Source organism: Chiloscyllium plagiosum, chromosome 18 (assembly GCF_004010195.1).
Source record: "Chiloscyllium plagiosum isolate BGI_BamShark_2017 chromosome 18, ASM401019v2, whole genome shotgun sequence".
NCBI classification, from domain to species: domain Eukaryota; kingdom Metazoa; phylum Chordata; class Chondrichthyes; order Orectolobiformes; family Hemiscylliidae; genus Chiloscyllium; species Chiloscyllium plagiosum.
Genome location: NC_057727.1, coordinates 27,282,554 through 27,300,483, shown reverse-complemented (window position 1 = coordinate 27,300,483; position 17,930 = coordinate 27,282,554). Strand labels below are relative to the sequence as shown.

Sequence of the window (17,930 nt, the reverse complement as noted above, 5' to 3'; positions counted from 1 at the left end):
AGGGACAAAGCCTCAGGGTAAGGACGCGGTCATAATCTTTGGAGTTCTCCACCGTTGAGAGTAGTAGATGCTGCAGCACGAGAGAGATGTTGCTCTTTCAAGTAAGAGGGATGGGGCCAGACAGGAAATGAAGACTAAGGTCATATCTGCAGATCCAAATGTATCTTCATAAAAGCATTAGTGTAAGAGTCTTTATATATGTGACTTTAATATGAACATAGAATGTTACAGCACAGTACAGACCCTTCAGCCCTTGATGTTGTGCCAACCAGTGAAATTAATCTGATGCCCATCTAACCTACACCATTCCATTATTATCCATATGTATGTCCAATGGCCATTTAAATGCCATTAACGTCAGTGGGTCTACATCTGTTGCAGACAGATTCCACTTCCCTACTACTCTGAATAAAGAAACTGCCCCTGATATCAGTCCTCAATCTATCACCCCTCAATTTAAAGCTACGTCCTCTCGTGCTAGCCTTTACCATTGGAGGAAAAAATTCTCACTGTCCAACCTATCTAACCCCCTGATTATCTTATATGTCTCGATTAAGTCACCTCTCAACCTCCTTCTCGCCAACAAAAACAGCCTCAGCCTTTCCTCATAAGACCTTCCTTCCATACCAGGCAACATCCGAGTAAATCTCCTCTGAACCCTTTCCAAAGCTTCCACATCCTATAACGCCACTTCTTTGCCCAACTCTGCATCTTACCTGTCCCACTATAACTCACAACATCCTTCAGTACTATCCACAACTCTGTCGACCTTTGTGTCATCCACAAATTTACTAACCCTTCCTTCTACACCCTCATCCAGAAAATTTATAAAAAAGACAAACAACAGTGGCCCCAAAACAGATTCTTGTGGCACACCACTGGTAACTGAGCTCCAAGATGAACATTTCCCATCAACCATCACCCTCTGTCTTCTATCAGCTAGCCAATTTCTGATCCAATTCGCTAAATCCCCTACAATCCCAAAACTCTATATTTTGTGCAATAGCCTACTGTGTGGAACCTTATCAAATACCTTACTAAAGTCCATATACCCCACATCAACCGCTTTACCTTCATCCGCCTGTTTTGTCACCTTCTTGAAGAACTCAAGGTTAGGTGGGCTCGACCTACCCTTCAGAAAACTGAGTTAACTATCTCTAATCAACTTATTCCTTTCCGGATGATTATAAATCCTATCTCTTATATCCTTTTCCAACACCTTACCCACAACCAAAGTAAGACTCATTGGCCTATAATTACCAGGGTTGTCCCGACTCCCCTTCTTAAACAAGGGAACATCATTTGCCATCCTCCAGTCCTCTGGCATTACTCCTGTCGACAATGATGACATAGATCAAAGCCAAAGGCTCTGCAATCTCCTCTCTGGCCTCCCAGAAAATCCAAGGATAAATCCTAGCTGGCCTAGGGCTCTTATATATTTTCAGATCTCCCAATATCACTAAAACCTCCTCATTGTCAACCGCAATCCCATCTAATCTACTGGCCTGTATCTCCGTATTCTCACTAATATTGCCCTTTTCCACTGTGAATACTGATGAAAAGTATTCATTAAGTGCTTCCCCTATGTCCTCAGATTCCACACATAACTTCCCACTACTATCTTTGGCCCTAATCTTACTCTAGACATTCTTTTATTCCTGATATACCTATAGAAGGCCTTAAAATTTTCCTTGATCCTTTCCATCAACAACTTCTCATGTCCCCTCCTGGCTCCTCTTAGCCCTCTCTTTAGATCTTTTCTAGCTAACTTATAACTCTCAACCCCCTAACAGCCTTCACACCTCATCCTCACATAAGTCTTCATCCTCTTGTTAAGAGCTTCAACTTCTTTAGTAAACCATGTCTCCCTTTCTCGACAACTACCTTCTTGCCTGGTAGGTATATACTTATCAAGGACCCGCAGTAGCTGTTCCTTGAATAAGCTCCACATTTCAAGTGTGCCCATCCCCTGCAGTTTCCTTCCCGATCCTGTGCAACCTGAATCTTGCCTAATTGCATCATAATTGCCTTTCCTCCAGTTATACCTCTTTCCCTGCGGTATATACCTATCCCTGCCCATTGTATTGTAAATGTAATCAAATTATGGTCACTATTGCCAAAATGCTCAACTACCTCCAAATCTAACACCTGGCTGGGTTCATTCCCCAATACCAAATCCAATACGGCATTGCCCCTTGTTGGCCTGTCTACATGCTGTATCAGAAAACCCTCCTACACACATTGAACAAAAACTGATCTGTCTAAACTACTTGAACTATAGTATTCCCAGTCAATGTTGGGGAAGTTAAAGTCCCCCATAACAACTACCCTGTTACTCGCGCTCCTATCAAGAATCATCTCTGCTATCCTTTCCTCTATATCTCTGCAACAATTCAGAGGTCTATAGAAAACTCCCAGCAGGGTGACCTCTCCTTACCTGTTTCTAACCTCAGCCCAAACTACCTCAGTGGATAATCCTCAAATGTTATTTTAGCTGCTGTAATACGACCCTTGATTAACAATGCCAAACCCCTCTTTTACCATCTTCTCAGTTCTTACTGAAACATCTAAATCCTGGAATCTGCAACAACCATTCCTGTCCCACCTTTAGCCATGTCTCTGAAATGGCCACAACATCAAAATTCCAGGTACCAACCCATGCTTATTCCGGATGCTCCTGGTGTTGAAACCAACATCTTGATTGCCTGTGCCCTCTCATGACCTTGTAAACCTATCCTTGACCTCCCTACCCTCAACCTCCTGTACACTGGAACTACAATTCAGATTCCCATCCCCTGCTGCATTAGTTTAAACCTCTCCCTCCAAAGAACATTAGCAAATCTGCCCCCACACCCACCCCCCAGATATTGGAACCCCTCTGGTTCTATAGTGAATATTATATAGCATTATAATTTAGATATGGAAGTCTATGGTTATAAATTTAATTGAAAAAAGGGTCCTTAAAAAAATTCTTATAAATGCTCTCAAATTTTGTTAATGTTCAAAGTTAGGTGTCTTTACTTGGATTGAGAAACTGAATTGAAAGACCATAGCTTATGATATAAACTTGTCAAGTCTGAAAAATATATTCAAGACGACCAGATAAAACAGAAGTATTGATTTGTCAACCTGAAACCTGACACACGTAGTGGAAGGGAAAGCTACATTCACTTTAAATTTAAATTTAGTTTGGTGCCACCTGCTGGTTTGTCTGGGGAACACAGTGCTGTACACTCAGCCTTGCTGTAGTTTTATTTACAAATCTTTATCAGACCACTGTGAATGTTAATACATTATATTGGTAAGTCTATGATTTTGAAGAGTAAAGCAAAATGTTTATTCATTGTCTAACATTTTAGGCATTAGTTCATTGTATTGTTAGATACGTTTGTCTTCAGATACCACAAGTCATTAATTAAAACAAGAAGAAGAAATTCAGTCTAACAGCATCTCCTTGGATGCATCCACCGCATGGTTCAGGATCAAACCATACAGATGTGGAATCTTCCAGATCTCATCCTGGTTTAATCTGCTGTACAACTGAGTATGTGCCACAATTGATATCCATGTTTCCAAAATGAAATTCAGTTGCTATTTCTGTTCCTGACCATTGTTAAGATTAGAGTGATGCTGAAAAAGTACAGCAGATCAGGCAGCATCTGAGGAGCAGGAAAATCGACATTTCTGGCAAAAGCCCTTCATCAGGAATGAGGCAGGGAACCTCGGGGTGGAGAGATAAATGGAAGGGGATGGGGCTGGGGAGAAGGTAGCTAAGAATACAATAGGTGGATGGAGGTGGGGATGAAGGTGATAGGTCGGAGAGGAGGGTGGAGCGGATAGGTGGGAAGGGAGATTGGCAGGTAGGACAGGTCCTGAGGATGGTGCTGAGCTGACAGGTTGGAACTGGGGTAAGGTGGGGGGAGGAGAAATGAGGAAACTGGTGAAGTCCACATTGATGCTCTGGGGTTGAAATTTTCTGAGGCGGAAGATGAGGTGTTTTTCCTCAGGTGATGGGTGGTGAGGGAGTGCCGGTGGAGGCAACCCAGGACCTGCATATCCTCAGCAGAGTGGAAGGGGGAGTTGAAATGTTCAGGCATGGGACGTTGGGGTTGATTAGTGCGTGTGTCCTAAAGCGCTCTGCAAGAAGGTGTCCAGTCTCCCCAGTGTAAAGGAGACTGCATCAGGAGCAACGGATACAATAAATGACATTGGTGGATGTGGAAGGCTCCTTTGGGACCTTGGATGGAGGTGAGGGGAGAAGTTTTCCCCATTCTCCCAGGTCCCTCATATGCCCACCCACTCTCCGGTCTCACTAAGGGATTGGAACAAGTTCCAGACCTCATGAGATCACAGTGGGGAAAATATTAAGACCTTAAGACATAAGACTATAACACATGAGTGGAAGTAAGGCCATTCAGCCCATCGTGTCCACTCCGCCATTCAATCATGGCTGATGGGCATTTCAACGCCACATACCCGCACTCTCCCTGTATCCCTTAAATCCTTGCTAGACCAAGAATTTGTCAATCTTTACCTTGAAGACAATTAACGTCCAGGCCTCCATTGCTCTCTGTGGCAATGAATTCCACAGGCCTACCCCTCTCTGGCTGAAGAAATGTCTCCTCATTTCCGTTCTAAATTGACCCCCTCTCATTCTAAGGCTGTGCCCACTGGTCCTAGTATCCCCACCTAATGGAAAAAAATTCCCAGCGCCCACTCTTTCTAAGCCATACATTATCTTGTAAGTTTCTACTAGATCTCCCCTCAACCTTCTAAACTCCAATGAATACAATCCCAGGATCCTCAGCCATTCATTCTATGTTATGCCCACCATTCCAGGGATCATCCGTATGAATCTCCGCTGGACATGCTCCAGTGCCAGTATGTCCTTCCTGAGGTGTGGGGCCTAGAATTGGACACAGTATTCTAAATGGGGCCTAACTAGAGCTTTATAAAGTCTCAGTAGCACATCACTGCTTTTACATTCCAACCCTCTTGAGATAAATGACAACATTACATTTGCTTTCCCAACCACGGACTCAACCTGCAAGTCAACCTTTAGAAAATCCTGGACTAGCACTCCCAGATCCCTTTGTACTTTGGCTTTAGGAATTTTCTCACCGTTTAGAAAATAAGTCTATGCCTGTATTCTTTTTTCCAAAGTGCAAACCCTCGCATTTGCTCATGTTGAATTGCATCAGCCATTTCCTGGACCACTCTCCTAAACTGTCTAAATCTTTCTGCAGCCTTCCTACCTTCTCAGTACTACCTGCCTGTCCGCCTAACATCGTATCATTGGCAAACTCTGCCAGAATGCCCCCAGTCCCTTCATCCAGATCATTAATATATTAAAGTGAACAGCTGCGGCCCCAACACTGAACCCTGAGCGACCCCACTTGTCACTAGCTGCCATTCTGAAAAAGAACCTTTTATCCCAACTCTCTGCCTTCTGTCAGACAGCCAATCCTCAATCTATGCCAGTAGCTCACCTCGAACACCATGGGCCCTCACCTTACTCAGCAGCCTCTCGTGAGGCACCTTACCAAAGACCTTTTGAAAATCTAGGTAGATAACAGCCACTGGGTTTCCCTGGTCTAGAATGTTACCTACAATTGAGATTTGGCTAATCGGCTTAGGATTTTCCATCTTTGTCTTGATCCTTTCTTGAACAAGGGGGTTACAACAGTGATTTTCCAATCATCTGGGCCTTTCCTGACTCCAGTGATTTTTGAAAGATTACAACCAACACCTCTGCTATTTCCTCAGCCACTTCCCTCAGAACTCTAGGATGTAGCCCATCAGAGCCAGGAGATTTATCAATTTTTTGACCTTTTAGCTTTTCTAGCACTTTCTCTTTTGTAATGGCTACCATACTCAACTCTGCCTCTTGACTCCTCCTTAACTGTTGGGATATTATTTATCTTTTCCACTATGAAGACTGAGGCAAAGTATTTATTAAGTTCTTCAGCTATTTCCTTATCTCTCATCACGAGCATTCCAGCATCAATTTGGTGCAGCCCAATTTTGCCCCTCATTTGTTTCTCATGTATTGAAAGAAACTTTTACTATCATTTCTAATATTACTGGTTAGCTTACCTTCATTTTTGATCCTCTTGTTCCTTATTTCTCTCTTTGTTATCCTCTGTTTGTTTTTGAAGTCTTCCAAATCTTCTGATTTCCCAGTGCTCTTGGCCACTTTATAGGCTCTCTCTTTTTCTATGATACATTTCCTGACTGACTTGGTCAGCCATGGCTGTCCAATTCTGCGACCCCACCCACCCAACACACACGCACACACAATAATCTTTCTTTTCTTTGGGAGGCAACCATTGCTCTAGACAGGTATATAGGGGTGGGGAGGGGAGGAAAAGCCACTGGAGTCTTTGGACATGTCATCACCTTCCAATTTGCCTACTTTTCTTATATCTTTGCACCTTTGCAAGGAGATTTGCATTTTTTGCATTTGCCCTTTTTTCCTCCTGCAATGACTTCTATCCCATCTTCTCTTGCTATAACTGTGGAATCCTTCTGGGTTCCCTCTTATTTCTCATTCACATTGTGTCCTGGTTACACCATCTGAAGACACAACATCAGGTATTACATGGACCTGCAAATATACCTCACCATCCACCTTGTTTTCCCATTCGCTCGTCTGTGCTGGATAAGCTCACATATCCTCCATTTAAACTGAAGTCATGTCTTTGACTCCCACCACAGACTCTGTTCTCTCACCATTAATTTTATTGCTCTCTGTGGTCACTGCCTCAAGCTCACCCACAGCATCTTATTTTATCTTGCACTGAGCTTCACACCAAGATCATCTGAAGCCACTTTTAGAAGTTTGCTGTCTCCACCCTTCATTCAAGATTTCATCATTTTCAGACTTTAATTATTCATACACACTCTTGGCCAGTCTCTCAACTTATATTAGTTTCTATTCATCCAAAATTCTTCTACCAACAGAGTTCATTCAAACAGTGCTCACTGATCCATTTTGGGTCATCATCCAAAAACACCTCAAAGTTAAAATTCTTTTCTGCATGTCTCTCCATTTTAGCCCCTAACACATAGCCACCAATGGTGGAACAATGAGAGTTGGCATGAGCCCTTGAATTTCAGAGAATCATAGAATCCCTACAGTGTGGAAGTAAGCCATTTGGCCCATTGAGTCCACACCGACTTGTTGAAGGACATCCTACTGAGACGCACTTCTGCAACTCTGCATTTCCTAAGGCTAACCCGCCTAGCCAGCACATCCCTGGATAATTTTAGCATGGCCAATCCACCTAACCAACACATCTTGGGACTGTGGGAGGAAACCCATGCAAACACAAGAAGAATGTGTAAACTCCAGACAGTCACCCAAGGGTGGAATTAAACCCAGGTCCCTACTGCTGTGAAGCAGCAATACTAACCACTGAGCCACCAGGCCGCCTTCATTATTCTCACTCAACCTCCTCCAGGATGCTCCTTAAAACTCACTTCTTCAATCAAGCTTTGGTCATAGAGATATACAGCATGGAAACAGACCCTTCAGTCGAACTCGTTCATTCTTACCAGATACTCTAACTAAATCTAGTCCCTCTAAACCCTTCCTATTCACATAGCCATTCAGATGCCTTTTAAATGTTGTAATTGTGCCAGCCCCCACCACTTCCTCTGACAGCTCAGTCCATACATGCCCCATCCTCTGCATGAAAAAGTTGTCCTTGAGGTGCCTTTTACATCTTACTCCTCTTATCTTAAACCTATGCCATCTAGTTTTGGACTCAACATCTCTCCAAAATACCTTGTTCATTTCTCCTTTCCCTGCCTCTCATGATTCTATAAACCTCTAAGGTCACCTCTCAGCCTCTCCCTCTAACTTGAACCCTCCAACTCTGGCAACATCCTTGTAATTTTTTTATGAACCCTTTCAAGTTTTACAACATCCTTCCTCAGGCAGGGAGACCAGAATTGCAGGCAGTATTCCATTAGTGGCTTAACCAATACGGGTGTCTCCCGCTATCCAAAAGTAGAGCGTTCCTATATAACCGTTTGTAAGCTGAAATAGCATAAAGCAAAGAAACAATTACCATTAATTTATACAGGAAAAATTTTTCAGCGTTCCCAGACCCAAAACATAACCTACCAAATCATACCAAATAACACATAAAACCTTAACTAACACTAACATATAGTAAAGGCTGTAGGAGGTCAATCTTGTTCACGGATGCACAAAATAAATCAAGTTAAAGCACAGATGCTCACATAGTTCAAAGCTATGGTGTTGAGTGTAGTTCCCAGGGAAGGTGCTTGGCGGCGCCACTCTCTTTGCATGTACTTTATCATAAAAGCAAAAATCCTCTTTGGGTTAGCCAAAACAGGTACTAAAGCAGGTCTTTCATAAAATCGAATTGGCATAAAGTAAACATTCAAAAACTGGGGGATGGGGGGGGGAGATACCTGTATCCTGTACACCTACAACATGACTTCCTAACTCCTTTACTCAATGCACTGACCGATAAAAGAAAGCATACCAAACGCCTTTTTCACGATCCTGTCCACCTGCGACTCCACATTCGAGGAACTGTGAACCTGCACTCCAAGGTCTTTTTGTTCAGCAACATTCCTTAGGACGTTACCATTAAGTGTAAAAGTCCTGCCCTGATTTGCCTTTCCAAAGTGCAGCACCTCACAATTATCTAAATTGAACTCTATCTGCTACTCCTCGTTCCATTGGCCCATCTGGTCAAGATCCTGTTGTACTAAGGTAACCTCCTTCGCTATCCAGTACACCTTCAATTTTGGTGTCATCTGCAAACTTACTAACCATACCTCCTATGTTCACATCCAATCATTTATAAAAATGACAAAAAGCAATGAACCCAGCACCAATCCTTGTGGTACACTGCAGGTGACAGGCCTCCAGTCTGAAAAACAACCCTCCTCCACCATCCTCTGTCTTTTACCTTTGAGTCAGTTCTGTATCCAAATGGCTAGTTCTCCCTGTATTCCATGTGATTTAACCTTGCTAACCAATCTACCTACAACACAATCTACCATGAGGAGCCTTGTTGAACACCTTACTGAAGTCCATATAGATGACGTCCATTGCTCTGCCCTCATCAATTCTCTTTGTTACTTCTCCAAAAAACTCAATCAAGTTAGTGAGACACTATTTCCCATGCACAAAGCCATGTTGACTATCCCTAATCACTCCTTGTCTTTTCAAATACATGTACATCCTGTCCCTCAGGATTCCCTCCAACAACTTGTCCATTACCGATGTCAGGCTCACAAGTCTATAGTTCCCTGACTTTTCCTTACTACCTTTCTTAAATATTGGCACAATGTTAGCCCACCTCCAGTCTTCTAGCCCCTCACCTGTGACTATCGATGATACAAATATCTCAGCAAGGGGCCCAGCAATTACTTCCCTGGCTTCCCACAGAGATCTAGGGTACACCTGATCAGGTGTCAGGGATTTATCCATCTTTATCTTTTTAAGACATCAAATACCACCTCTTATGTTAAATGGACACATAATTGTATCACTTTTTGTATTAAATTTATTTTCCCAACTTCTCTTTCTTCCATATCCTTCTCCACAGTAAACATTGATACAACATCCTCACTTAGTATCTCCCCCATCTCCTGCAGCCTTGCCGATCTTTAATGGGCCCTATTCTCTCCCTAGGTATCCTTTTGTCCTTAATGTATTTGTAAAATCTCTCTGGCTTCTTCTTCACCCTATTTGTCAAAGCTATTTTGTGTCCCCTTTTTGCCCTCCTGATTTCTCTTTTAAGTATACTCCTCTTGCTTTTGTGCTCTTCAAGCGAATCACTCAATTTCTGTTGTCAATGCTTCCTTCTTATTCGTGACCTGAGCCTCAATTTCTCTTGTCATCCAGCATTCCCCACACCTACCAGCCTTGCCTAACAGGAACATACTGACTACTCTTTTTCTTTCTTTGGCTCAGGATTTATTTTACCAGTTTATGTTTCTTGTTAAGTACCCTGGAACATTTACCTCTGTGAAAGAAGCCATATGCATACAATCTTGTGTTGTTGGAATATTGATAACTGCTCACTCTTGCCTGAATAGCCTCTTTCTATACTGTAGGGGTTCTATGAAATTGAGTACAATATTCAAACAACAGTTGTTGGATTCAAGACGAAAAAGGAAATTTGGAAGTAAACTTCCTGTAACCATGGTAATTTTACCTGCTAAGCTTTTTTAGACATTGGGCATTTATGGTGTCTGAACATCTTTCCTTTCCAACACTGCAAAAATGGTAATGAGTTCTTCATGATTTCTTTTATCTCTTTGATGCCTTAATCACTGACTTTTAAAAATCTTGTATTCACTGTTTGTTTTTGCATCTATTTTCCAAAATTATGAAAACAACAGTTAACTCTCAAAGTATGCACCAGCATGAATTTGTGCTGAATCTATATTCTCCTTATAGTCATTTTACAAAAACACAACAGACTGACTATGGTCTGTTTCATTGATGTTACATGGTCTCGTAAAAGTTCAATGAGCAGACAGGAAGTAAATATTTACCTCACACCAGAGAGCCCTGCCCACTGTATTGGAAACAGACAAAAAATTAACATCTTCTACCTAAGACTGAAATAGGCATGGTTTTTTTTCATATGCAAATAAGGGACCCTGTTGCAACTTGGAACTAGCCTGAGGCAGTTGATATTGCATAGTTGTCATGACATAAAACAATTTTATACACCTGCTATTATGACCAAACCTGGTCTCAGGATCTCCTGCTTCCTCATCCCTGGACTGTTCCCCCAATGCCTGCTTTCTTCCCATCTGAGCACTGATCGCAGACCTCAGGGCCCAGCAGTTCCTCCTCTAGACATCTACAACACGACCTGGTGACTTACCTCTATTAAACTGTGCTGGCTCCTACTGCAGCTGCATCGACAATGTTGAGTTCTAAGGCTGAAAATCAGGACCACATCCTTTCCCAGCACTTGTCAACTGCTGTTCATGCTACAGAGATGAAAAACACCAAAATAGTTGCTCATCCCTTTATTCCCAAAGGTGTGTTGATGTAGACTTATTGTTAGACCATTGCAAGAAAAAACAAGCTTAAAAACAAAATTTTGCATGACTTTATTCAACTAATGAAAGCATCATTTCTCCTGCTTCTGATATCTTTGGTATCAGTAGAAGTCAACAGTGGTTTTATTTTGACCCACTGTAATATTGTCAACCTCCACTCTTGCCACAACTCCTCTCCTGCTGAAACTTCATCCTTGCTTCTGTTCCTGCTATACCTGATTATTCTGAAGCAAACACGAGGCCTTCCAGTAGTCTGCTGCCTGTGACCTGTCTTCTACCAAATCCGTACTGTCTCCCAGCTAAGAAATGGTTCAGTTTTAAAAGTTCTGCTCCTTAATTCCAAATCCCTTCGTGACTCCACCCCTCTGTATTTCTGTAATCTCATCCCATCCCACAGTCTTTTGATATATGTCAGCTCATTCTGTTCTTTTGAGCTTGATTCTGTATTGATGGCTGTGTCTTAAGTTTGCTGGGACCTAATCTATGGAATTCACTTCCTAAATCCCATTGCCTATGAACTTCACTTCCCCTACTTTAATACTTTCTTTAAAATCTATCTGATCATGTTTTGGTCATCTGCTCTAATGATTTCATATGTGGCTCAATGTCATTTTTTCAATTATACGCTTGTGAAGACTAGCCTTGAGCTTTTTGTACAAAGGCAGGTCAGGCTCACAGCATTCAGAGAAAGGCAGGACAAAGAGGTAGATTCCAATTCACTGCAGCAGGAACAAGACTCTGTCCTGGATGCTGTGGGCATCAAACTGATCCTCGTTGGCCATCTAATCAAATAAGTCAACCAGTAACCCTCAAGGAGTCCAAGTTGCTGTAGCAAATCCATAGTGTACTGTATGCTATAGGCTCAAGCTATGAAAATTAAGGATAGAGGTTCTAAATTTCTTGCAAATCTCTCTGACTCTCTCTCTCCCTCACTCCCCTATGGTCACATTATGAACACTTGACCATCAAAACAGAGTAGGACTTGAACCAAGAGCTTCTAGCTCAGAGCCAAGATCACTATCTATTGCACTACAAGATTTGCACTACAAGATCTCCACTCAAGAACCTTGCAACACATGTTACAAAAACGCTATCATGTCCAAGTATGCTTTGAGTTGTCAGACAAACTGAACACACCATTAAAATGGTCACTGCAACTCATGTGGCCTTAGGCATTTTGAGACCTACTCTGTCTTGTCCTTAAAGAGCATTCACAGCCACCCAGAGAATTCTTCTAAGGATGGATCGACATAAAGGAATCATAGATTTTCAGTCAGCCTGAATCTTTTTTAAAAATCTGAATAAATCAAAACGTAATATATGGAAGATGGATGTGAGTGGATTCTATCAACCTTCCATTACTTGTGATATTTTCCCCCATCCATACTAATTTAGGTGAATCTCAAGTTTTCAAATGATAACACAAGATGTGTTAGCAGGATTCACATTATACTTTGCTTGGAAAGAGGACTTTGAACTTGTGTAAGTCACATGATGGAACCATTTTGAATGTTTTAAATTATTCAAAAGCTGCACACACAGTTCCATGAAAACTCATTGAATTAGCAGAAGGTCACCCAAGCAGTGAAGGTAATAAGCATCAATATCTTGAAAAAGGGAGATCCAATCCAAGACAAGACATTTAAAATACTTTTGGACAAGTGCATGGATAGGAAATGTTTAGAGGGATATGGGCCAAACAGAGGCAAATGGGACTAGTTCAGTTTAGGAAATCTGGTCAGCATGGAAGAGATAGGCTGAAGGGATCTGTTTCTTTGCTGGTGTTACTCTGTTCCAAGCTTGAGTTCCCCTGAGAACCACTCTCCTGAAAATTTGACTACTAAAACCTCTCAGCGTGCTGAGATTCTTTGGCTTTGCCAGACCTTCACTTCAACTCTGAAGTGTTACATTCATTTAAAAACCTACAGGCTGACCACAAAAGAGACTGAGTTGATCATAATCTTCATTTGTATCTAATTTTTGCATCTATAAGAATGTGTGCAGAGTGAATTAAACATGGCAATAATTCTTGGGGTAAGTGGAATGAGAATAAATCATTTCCATCTTTTTAAAACAAAAAAAACTTGCAGCTAGAGTTATTTAATTGGGACAGTAATTCTGAGGGTAAGAAAAATACACCTCTTACATACAGTAAAATGGAACACACACACTCTGGCTTTGATCACACTACATAAATGCAAATTGTAGTTGGTGGAAATAAATCCTGCTTCTGTGGTACTACATTCAAATGTCAGAAACTTTAGGATAATTTTCACTGTTAGGTATCATGCTGTTTCTAAATGCTTTAAGGCATGCAGTCCAAGTAACCTATAAATGACAGTTAAAGAAAAATGTTACCAGCTTAGAGTAACCAAAATCAAAATACTACAGATGCAGGAAAATCATAAACAAAAACAGCTGGTCATATTCAGCAAATCAGGCAACATCAATGGAGAAACAGAAGTTGTTGATTGAAGTCTTAAACCCTTCCTGAGGATTGTTAGATATTACAGATGAACAGCATTTAAGAAGGAACAGAAAAAAAAGTGGCGGGGGGGAGAGAAAGAAAGGAAATTATATAGCTGACATGTACAGAACGTGAGATGGTTAACTGGCAAGAATAATACTTGTGGGCAGCACGGTGGCACAGTGGTTAGCACTGTTGCCTCACAACGCCAGAGACCCAGGTTCAATACCTGCCTCAGGCGACTGACTGTGTGGAGTTTGCACATTCTCCCCATGTCTGCGCGGGTTTCCTCCAGGTGCTCCGGTTTCCTCCCACAGTCTAAAATGTGCAGGTTAGGTGAATTGGCCATGCTAAATTGCCCATAATGTTAGGAGAAGGGGTAAATGTAGAGGAATGGGTCTGGGTGGGTTGCGCTTCGGCGGGTCGGTGTGGACTTGTTGGGCTGAAGGACCTGTTTCCACACTGTAAGTAATCTAATCTAAGTCAAAAATTGGCATAATACAAGCATTGATGGATATTTGAGACCCAGGAAGTGTGTGAAGAGATGAAGGAAAATTAGGAGATTGGAACATGAAAAACTAGTGTTACAAATAGCTTCAATGGCCCAGAAAGAAACAAAGTAGGTCGACCCGGAGGGTGCTACCACACTTGTATTCTGACAAGAGGCGGTACTTTCCACCCAAGTACCAATATTTTCCTTTTCCAAATCAACAGAAAATCCAGTACGCCCATTTCATATTGCTAGGCTCCTACTGTTGCTGCTGAGGTCAAAAACTGTTAAATTCATGGTTAAATCTTAAGGAGCGAGAAAGTGCTTCATGGAAACATTGTTCCTTAAAATAACCTACACTTTTGAAACTATTGTATCTGTGCTGTCAACCTCTTTCAGAAAAGCAAATCGTCAGAGGCAGTAAGTGCAATAAAACAGTGTATCAGTACATTAAAACATCTATTGAAATATTGTCAGATAATGTAAAGATTTTGTTGGATAATTGAGTTACGTTTCTCTTAAACTAATGCGGTTCTTTCGGATTACGTACATCCAATAGAGCAGATTTCACTGATTAACTACTTTCCACCTGTTGATTGACAGAGGTACAGATCACTACCTATAACTCAATAAGGTTTCAACAACTACATCAGCACAAATACTCGCGACTGTTCTTATTCTTGAATAAGTGGAAGTGTCTTTATTATTGTGCAGTACTATTTTTAAAACAAAATGCAAGACAGACTAAACACCCCATGTTTCAGAGTTTCTTAAAATCACATTCTTAGTTTAAGGAATTCTGCATGTAAAAATGAAGATAAGACATGGGTGTAGAGGTAGGCCATTCAACCCTTTGAGTCTGTTCTACCATTCAAATGAAGCATGGCTAATCTGATATCCCTCAACTCCACATTCCTGCCTTTGCCTCATTATCTATGACATTAAAAAGTAAGTTATTCAATCTTTGTACTCTCCCACATTTGGCAGTGTCCATGGTTTTTTTCAATTGTCACCACTTCCTGTTTCTCAGAAACCACTCAACAAATGTCCAGTCTCATTTTGTTACAAAATTACAGTAATCTTGGGGTCGAAACGCCCACACAGCTGCTACAATTGTCATTCACAATGTCATGGCATTGTAAAAATATTATCTTGTTAGTAAGAGTTTTGTTATTTGTCAAAATTCTAAGAGAATGGACATTTCAACAGTGATCCTTTTTGGCAATAACAAAAATATGGAGCTTCTTAAATTATCATGGGCATCAATATGTAACCTTTAATATAATTCTGTCTGTATTATATTCTGCAGTAAAATTAACATTCAGATTTAAATGGTTATATTTTGTCATTAATAGTCATCCTAATAATGTGTTACAATTGAAATGTGGTTGCTTACTGTGTAAGTCTATGTTATTTGCTGATTTTCTGCTAAAGTATTGCTTCTCAGCTGCACAAGCAATGCGGTACGGTGGTGGTGGGGGGAGGCAAAACAGGTTTGTGTCAATTTTAGGACTTGAGTTGACATTCCTGTAATGTACATTTCATTTAGTTCATTTCCAATGGACAATCAACTGCAGAGATTAATATAAAAAGTACCACACTGTATTTTACCAGCAAGAGCTATAGAAAATCAGTGAGTAGCAGAAGATTGGTGGATATTAAATTTCACATCCTTCAGTTTGTTAAGATGAAAGCATCTTTGCAAATACAGAAAAATTGGATACATCATTGGTCTTTTCTTTCTGCAGAATGCACACAAATTAACATGTTTAAAGTATTGATTCTAGGAAGGATATTGAGCAAGCAAAGTACATTTTTTGTGGCCCTACTGAAACTTATTAGTCTGGTCTAATGGAAAGTGTCAGCTAAGTTGAAGTATAACAAATCATTAGCACCTGCACTTTGCTGACAAAGAATATTGACACCAAAGAAAGAGCTTTAGACTAAACAGAAAGTAGGGAGGGTTCAGGAGAGGGGATATGTAGTTTCACAAAGCAAAAGGAAATGGTGGCAAGGTAGCTAATTAGATAATAATACCAGTGTGGGACAGGACAGAGTGTATAAACATAATAAAAAGCAGCTTATAGGGTCAAAGGGGGAAAAAGGGGATTCCACCTCTGCCACTCCACCAAGGGTCATTTAAAGTTGCAAAATTCAAGATTTGGCATGTACTGAAAGACTTGATACCACAGACCTTATGCATCATATGAAAGAGACTGAGTTGTCAATTTGTAAGATAGAATAGAGTCATAAAGATGTACAACATGGAAACACCCTTTGGTCCAACCCATCCATGCCAACCAGATATCCTAAATAAATCTAGTCCCATTTGCCAGCATTTGGCTCATATCCCTCTAAACTCTTCCTATTCATATACCCATCCAGGTGCCTTTTAAATGTTGTAATTGTATCAGCCTCCACCACTTCCTCTGGCAGCTCATTCCACATACACACCAACCTCTGCATGAAATGTTGCCCCTTAGGTCCTTTTTACATCTTTTCCTTCTCACCTTAAACTTATGCCCTCTAGTTTGGACTCCCACACTTTGGGGAAAAGACCTTGTCAATTTAACTTATTCATGCCCCTTATGATGTTATAAACATCTTTAAGGTCACCCCTCAGCCACCAAAGCTCCAGGGAAAACAGCCCCAGCCTATTCAGCCTCTTCCTATAGCTCAAACCCTCCAACCCTGGCAACATCCTTGTAAATCTTTTCTGAACCCTTTTAAGTTTCACAACAAACTTTCTATAGCAGGGGGACCAGAATTGTATGCAGTATTCCAATAGTGGCCTAACCAATAGAAAGAAGGATTTCAAAATTTTTACTCAGTGCATTTATTCGTAACATTATAATCTCAACAACGACAATTAATCACTCTTTTTTAATGATATATTTATATGACAGAGTATACAGATACTTTGCCTGTAATTTTTGCACCAAAAGCATATGCCCATTGTTCTCTTGCACCTGCTACACCACATTATTATTGTTCCATACTGTCAATTACTGTCAATTGTACCTCCAGCTGTGAGTTCACTTCACCCTGCTGACTGCTTTGCATAAACTGAAAGAACAAAATGCTCAGTAAAACAGGTGGAAAGTTCAAGATATATGTGTGGTTTCTGTCAATAATTTGAGGTTTGTATTTCTGTTGCAGCTCTGTCTTTCATGCAGGTATATCCTCAAGAGTCTTGTCTGCATTTACCCCGCCTTGACACTCTGCTTCTCTCCCCAACAGTCTTTTCATTTATCTCTTTTACCTTTTTGCTCTTATTGGTTTCTTTTTTCCTTCTTGTGCTCGATCTGTCACTTTCAAAGCTGTATCATCGTCCTCTGCAACTGTCTACGCTTTACTCCGTATGGATTTCCAATTGGAATTCTATCCTTCATGCTTCAGATCCACCACGGGGATCTCTCGGATATTTCAACGTTCCTCAAACTCTTTTTATCACTGCTTCCTGAGATGCATTCTTAGTGTTATGGTGCTGCCAAATGAACACTTCTCACTTCAGCAGTACTGACACACAGTCACAAAAATGACTTCTCTACAGATTCATTTCCTCCTTTGCGTATTCAAATTTTTTAACAAAAAAAAATTTTTTCCCTTTCCTGTGCTACACCCTACTCTCATTTCACCAACTTAAAAGCTATTACATTTCTAATTTTCCCAGTTCTGATCAATGGTGATACTCTGAAATTTATTATCCCTATATGGTATAAGGTTTTGTTCGTAGTTTTGGCACAACACGAATACACGTCACATAATGGCAAGGGAATGTTGGGGAATCAAATTATCTTAGTCAGGACTGGCATGTTTCTCAGTGGCAGACTGCTACAAAGAAACAAAATATGGAAAGAAGAACTGCATTTAAAAAAGAAAATTATGATGCCAATCATACTGTCC

The 17,930-nt window shown here is 40.9% G+C and overlaps 1 long non-coding RNA gene across 2 annotated transcripts in view; it reads right to left on the bottom strand.

Annotated features, from left to right (window-relative positions):
- Positions 1-17,599, bottom strand: part of LOC122558991 — a 129,096-nt gene extending 111,497 nt beyond the window's left edge. The window contains exons 1-3 of one of the 2 annotated variants that reach the window (XR_006314304.1): positions 17,287-17,599; positions 10,887-10,995; positions 7,916-8,044 (exon numbers count right to left, since the gene is read on the bottom strand). This is a non-coding gene — a long non-coding RNA (uncharacterized LOC122558991). Of the gene's footprint in view, positions 1-7,915; positions 8,045-10,886; positions 10,996-17,286 lie in introns of those variants that run through there. The other variant, XR_006314303.1, reaches the window with a different exon arrangement.
- Between the last annotated feature and the right edge of the window lie 331 nt (positions 17,600-17,930).